Source organism: Austrofundulus limnaeus, unplaced genomic scaffold (genome assembly GCF_001266775.1).
Source record: "Austrofundulus limnaeus strain Quisiro unplaced genomic scaffold, Austrofundulus_limnaeus-1.0 Scaffold320, whole genome shotgun sequence".
NCBI classification, from domain to species: domain Eukaryota; kingdom Metazoa; phylum Chordata; class Actinopteri; order Cyprinodontiformes; family Rivulidae; genus Austrofundulus; species Austrofundulus limnaeus.
In genome coordinates, this window is record NW_013952722.1 from 667376 (window position 1) to 673380 (window position 6005).

Below are 6005 nucleotides of genomic sequence, written 5' to 3' on the forward strand. Positions count from 1 at the left end.
AATCTGACGTGACATGTTCGTACGAACCCTTTGTACGAACAAAAGTAAGAGAAATTTAGGATAAGAATAAGAACATGTTCTTGCATGAGGCCCATTGGCTCTAGAGCTACTAGATACAGCATTAGCTCTCTTGGAACTTATGCCACAAATATATAAAATAATAAAAGCTGAAACTCTTATTCTAGGCAGCAGACATGCAGTGGACTGGTGAGGTGAGACTCCTCGCCTCGATGTACCTCATCCATCAAGGACTCCTCTTCAGAACCAGTTCCCTCCAGAGAACAGCAGCAGAACTTGGTGCTTCATATTTCTTCTCCTGTCAAACCACCACTCTTACAGCTTTTCTGTAGTCATTTTTAGATTTAGTATCTCTTTAAGAAAGTTGCCTCAGTTCTTTTTTCTTCTTGTTTTGGTTCATTAACTACATTAGTGTTTCTCATCAGCAGCTCTAATTAGATTTTTCTCTGCCAAGAAAACCTACTTATGTCAAGAAAATAAAAGCTTCCGCAGCAGCTTTTTCCACATGTTGTTCTTAAATCTTTTCAGTTTGTAATTCTAACATCTGCTCATCCTCCATGTTCTGTAATTAACAAACACAATGATAAAAGTCTTTCTGCACAAACTTCCTCTCATTCTGCAGCTCTGTTAATGAATCTATAGGAGATAAATCCACCTCATTAATAAACCTGGAGTGTCCCTGACTGTTCACACATTCAGCAGGTATCAGAGGACTATTAAAGGCTAATGTTGGTTGTGATATAATCATGCTGTGCGGGCCACTTACTGTAAAATGCTACTGATCTTGTTTTATTCCTCTCTCACCGACATGATGAGATGATCCGGAGAGAAGAGCTGTTAATTAGATTGACCTGAAATGACTGGACTACTGTTAGATTATATTACACCAACCAGGACAAGCTCAAAACGTCTGAACGCCGAATGCCAGATGAATTGTGTTTAGTTAAATGAGTCTGTTAAAAGTCTGTTTAAATCTGTAATATCTTAAACAACTGGCTGGATTACAATGTAACTTTAAAGTAATCTTGAATGTTCCTCTATAATTGAGTAACTTTTGGAGTCAGCCCAGTTCAAGATGGTCGCCACAAACAACTGAACTCAGTCAATTTAAAGGGGTCTAGTCTTTGACTAGTTGTAACAAAAGTCAGGGTGCAACACACAACAAGTCAGCACACAACCAGACATTTCATTTTTCACTGGGAAAATTTATTTTTCACCTGTTGCTGCCCTCGCATAGAGGACAATAGTTGCTTAGCTCAAGAGCTAATATATATAGCGTTAGCTTCAGAACTAATAAATAAAGACTGTGTCCAAACTCGGGCTGGGTCCTTCGAAGGCAGAATTCGTCGGCCACTTGTGTCAAAGCGACACACCACAGGCTGTCCAAATTCAAAGACTCTTGACAAATGTGTTCTCTTTTTTCCCTGATTTGAGGGACAGGTCTGTTGGATCCCTCTTGGATCACCCTACCCCATGATGCATTGCAGGCCAACCGGAGATTTCTTTTTGCTTAAAATGGCGGATGAAGCGAGAGAAAGGAGAAGAGTGTTAAATAAAAATCTGGCAGTATAAAAATTGAAAGTTTAAAAATGATTGTCTTAATGCTTTTGTCATTTGTATAGACGTGTTTTAATATTATTCTTGTCAGAACTCAAACGAGCTGGTATGATGAAATAAACGTGCACATACGGCGGGTCTGTTCGTTTTTCAAATATTGTTTTTTAACTAATTTAGATATTTTATATTAATAATACTGGGGTAAGGGTGGGAATAAATCTGAAGGCTAGACTGTCCAAATTCAGGCACACACAAGCACTTTTTTCCGTTCTTTGCAGTTGACCAAGGATTTGGCCCACCTACACCGGGTAGGCCAGGTCCTTCAAAGAATGCAACCCCTGAATTTGGACACAGCCATGGCCTCCATTAATAATAAATATGTTGTTAGCTCAGAAGCTAATAAATGTAGCATTAGTGCCAGCTACTAAACTAAAAACAGCAAAAGCAGCCATCCAATGCAGCAAAATGGAGATTTTACCCAGCAAATGTTGCTATATTTGAAAGCTGTGCACCTCCACCTAACGGAGGATGATGTCATTTTGTAGATAAAATATTGACATGTACTATGGGAGATGTAGTTTATGGGCAATGCTGGCTTTAACACAGGTTATTTTAGACCATGCATATTTTAAGCTCACACAGGCCTCATAAAAATCTGACAGTTAACMYKTGGCCCGTGGACCTTGGGTTTGACRTGTCAATCAATTCAAATTCAAAAATACTTTATTGATCCCAGAGGGAAATTATGTGTTGTTGTAACTCATTTAACTGAAGAGTTATTGTAGATGCTGATGGCTGTGGGCAGGAAAGATCTTCTGGTCTGTATTAATTTACAGTGAAACTGAAGAAGCCTCTGACTGAAGATACTGTTTTTCTATGACAGACTGATGAAGAGGATGGTCAGGGTTGTCCAAAATGTTCTTGATTTTATGTAAAATCCTTCTTTGCACCATAATCTCCAGAGATTCCACAGTCGTCCCCAGAACAGAACCAGCCTTCTTTATCCGGTTGTTTAGCCTTTTTAGGTCCCTGACTCTGATGCTGCTGCCCCAACAGATGATGGTAGAAGAGATGATCCTCTCAACAACAGACTTATAGATGATCTACAGAAGAGAAGATGCTTTCAATAACAGACTTATAGAAGATCTGTAGAAGAGATGATGCTCTCAACAATAGACTTATAGAACATCTACAGAAGACATGATGCTCTCAGCAACAGACATAGAAGATCTGTAGAAGAGATGACACTCTCAACAACAGACTTATAGATGATCTACAGAAGAGAAGATGCTTTCAATAACAGACTTATAGAAGATCTGTAGAAGAGATGACGCTCTCAACAACAGACTTGTAGAAGATCTACAGAAGACATGATGCTCTCAACAACAGACTTATACTGTAGAAGATCTGTAGAAGAGATGACGCTCTCAACAACAGACTTGTAGAAGATCTACAGAAGACATGATGCTCTCAACAACAGACGTATAGAACATCTACAGAAGAGATGATGCTCTCAACAACAGACGTATAGAACATCTACAGAAGACATGATGCTCTCAACAACAGACTTATACTGTAGAAGATCTGTAGAAGAGATGACGCTCTCAACAACAGACTTATAGAAGATCTGCAGATAAGATGACGCTCTCAACAACAGACTTATAGAAGATCTGTAGAAGAGATGACGCTCAACAACAGATTATAGATCTGTAGAAGAGATGATGCTCTCAACAACAGATTTATAGAAGATCTGTAGAAGAGATGACGCTCTCAACAACAGACTTATAGAAGATCTGTAGAAGAGACGACGCTCTCAACAACAGACTTACAGAAGATCTGTAGAAGAGATGATGCTCTCAGCAACAGATTATAGATCTGTAGAAGAGATGACACTCTCAACAACAGACTTATAGAAGATCTACAGAAGAGATTATGTTCTCAACAACAGATTATAGAAGATCTGCAGAAGAGATGATGCTCTCACCAACAGACTTATAGATCTACAGAAGAGGTGATGCTCTCAACAACAGACTTGTAGAAGATCTACAGAAGAGATGATGCTCTCAACAACAGACTTGTAGAAGATCTACAGAAGAGATGATGCTCTCAACAACAGATTATAGAAAATCTGTAGAAGAGATTACACTCTCAACAACAGACTTATAGAAAATTTGTAGAAGAGATGGCACTCTCAGCAAAAGTTTTATAGAAGATCTGCAGAAGAGATGACACTCTCAACAACAGATTATAGAAGATTTGTAGAAGAGATGATGCTCTCAACAACAGACTTATAGATCTACAGAAGAGATGATGCTCTCAACAACAGACTTATAGATCTACAGAAGAGATTATGCTCTCAACAACAGACTTATAGAAGATCTGCAGTAGATATGATGCTGTCAACAACAGACTTATAGAATATCTACAGAAGAGATGATGCTCTCAACAACAGACTTGTAGAAGATCTACAGAAGAGATGATGCTCTCAACAACAGACTTATAGAAGATCTACAAAAGAGACGATGCACTCAACAACAGACTTATAGAAGATCTGTAGCATTTTGCTGCAGATATTGAAGGATCTCAGCTTCCTCAAGAAGTACAGTCTGCTCTGTCCTTTCTTGTAGACTGTTTCACTGTTGAGTCTCCAGTACAGTCTGTTGTCCAGATGAACACCGGTGTATTTACATTCCTCAACCACCTCCACATCTCCAATGTGTGAGGATGTGTRTTTTTGGTTGTTTTGTGTTTTCCCCGTGTCACCACCTTTCAATTCTCCTCAGTTTGTCTCTAGGTCATTCTGTTTATCATCCTCACCTGTCTTCAATGTCCAATCAGTCCTCCTCCCAGGTGTTTGTCATTTCCTCTCTCCTTCTGTTTGTTTAAATTGTCCTCCAACTGGATCATTACATGGCTTTGCCTCCTGTTTCATTGTCCTTGTGTTTCCCATGGCTCTTTAGTGTTTTGATTTATTTTGCTGCCCTGTCAGCTTTTTATTTTTGTTAAATAAATATTTTTTTATTATACTTCTTTTCTACATCCGGATCTGGGTTCATTCCTTCGTCAAACATAGCAGAATGATCCAGCCAAGACAAAGCCACCTGGAAAGGAAGTTTTATAGATTTTTGTGAAAAAGAAAATCTTTTTGCTCCGCTTGACACATGGGGAATTTGACTCGGAGCGCGGCCAGGACCCAGAGGGTCCAGCAACAGACCACCATCCGAGTGGGAGGTTTTCAGATGGCGCCTGCCTCACTCACCCAGAGATGTGAGCACTGGGATCCAGAGGTTGAGGTCCTCCAGTCCCCTCAGGACACAGTTTTGGGGGACTCGTCAGGCAATAAAACCCACTCCACCATCCGGCTCTTCTCAGCGCCACTGCCGCCAGCGGAGGAAAGCGACAGTTCCTCCCGAGCCTTCTGGGCTTTTCTTCACAGAGCCAGAGGGCAGTGAACCAGATTATGGTCCTGAAAGTGATCTATTCTGCCCAGAGTATGGGGGTTATTGCTCCGACAAGCCGGTGTTTCCTCGTCCTCCAACGTCATGTCCGAGAGGGTCTCGGACAACGCCTCTCCCTTCAGTGCCACCTCCGAGTAGGTCCCCGAGACCTCGAGCTGTCGGCTCCTCCAACAGAATCGATGCCTCATCATGAGAGCGTTCAATTCTTGGTCAATCACTCACCACAACTACCAATCGTTTTAGGAGCATCTTGGTTGCAAAAACACAATCCTCATATTGATTGGGTAAATAAAGAAATTGTAGAGTGATCTGAACAGTGTTTGGCTAATTGTTTATTAAATGCTACCTCTTCTGAGAACTCTGATGTCACTAAGGAACCAAGTCCTGGTTTAAAACAAGTCCCATCTGTTTATCATGATTTAAGAAAAGTGTTTAATAAAAGTAAAGCGACTTCTATCCCTCCTCACAGGCCCTATGACTGCCCCATAGACCTCCTTCCAGGTTCTATTCCCCCCAGGGGGAAGTTGTATTCATTGTCCCAACTCGAAAGTCAAGCCATGAGGGATTATTTTGAAGATTCACTTAAATCTGGTATTATACGGCCATCCTCTTCTCCTGCTGGGGCAGGTTTCTTCTTTGTAGAGAAAAAGGATGGGTCTTTGCGCCCCTGCATTGATTATCGAGGCTTAAATGAACTAACCATCAAAAACAAATACCCTCCACCCCTCATGTGTACCGCTTTTGATCTTATTCGGGGAGCTAAGATTTTTACCAAGGTAGACCTCAGAAATACGTACCACTTGGTATGAATTAAAGAAGGAGATGAGTGGAGGACCACTGGACATTATGAATACCTAGTCATGCCTTTTGGGCTTACTAACGCCCCGGCTGTCTTTCAAGTCCTAATAAACGATGTCCTAAGAGATTACATTAATGTCAATGCCTTTGTTTATTTAGATGGCATTCTTATAT

General features: G+C 40.6%; 1 protein-coding gene across 1 annotated transcript in view; it reads left to right on the top strand.

Moving 5' to 3' along the window:
- LOC106527344 (uncharacterized) overlaps positions 1 to 512 on the top strand; it is a 130155-nt gene extending 129643 nt beyond the window's left edge. Inside the window, exon 64 of the mRNA XM_014022186.1 lies at positions 186 to 512. The gene's annotated coding sequence lies outside the window, so the exon portion shown is untranslated. The remainder of the gene's footprint in view (positions 1 to 185) is intronic.
- Positions 513 to 6005: the final 5493 nt, after the last annotated feature.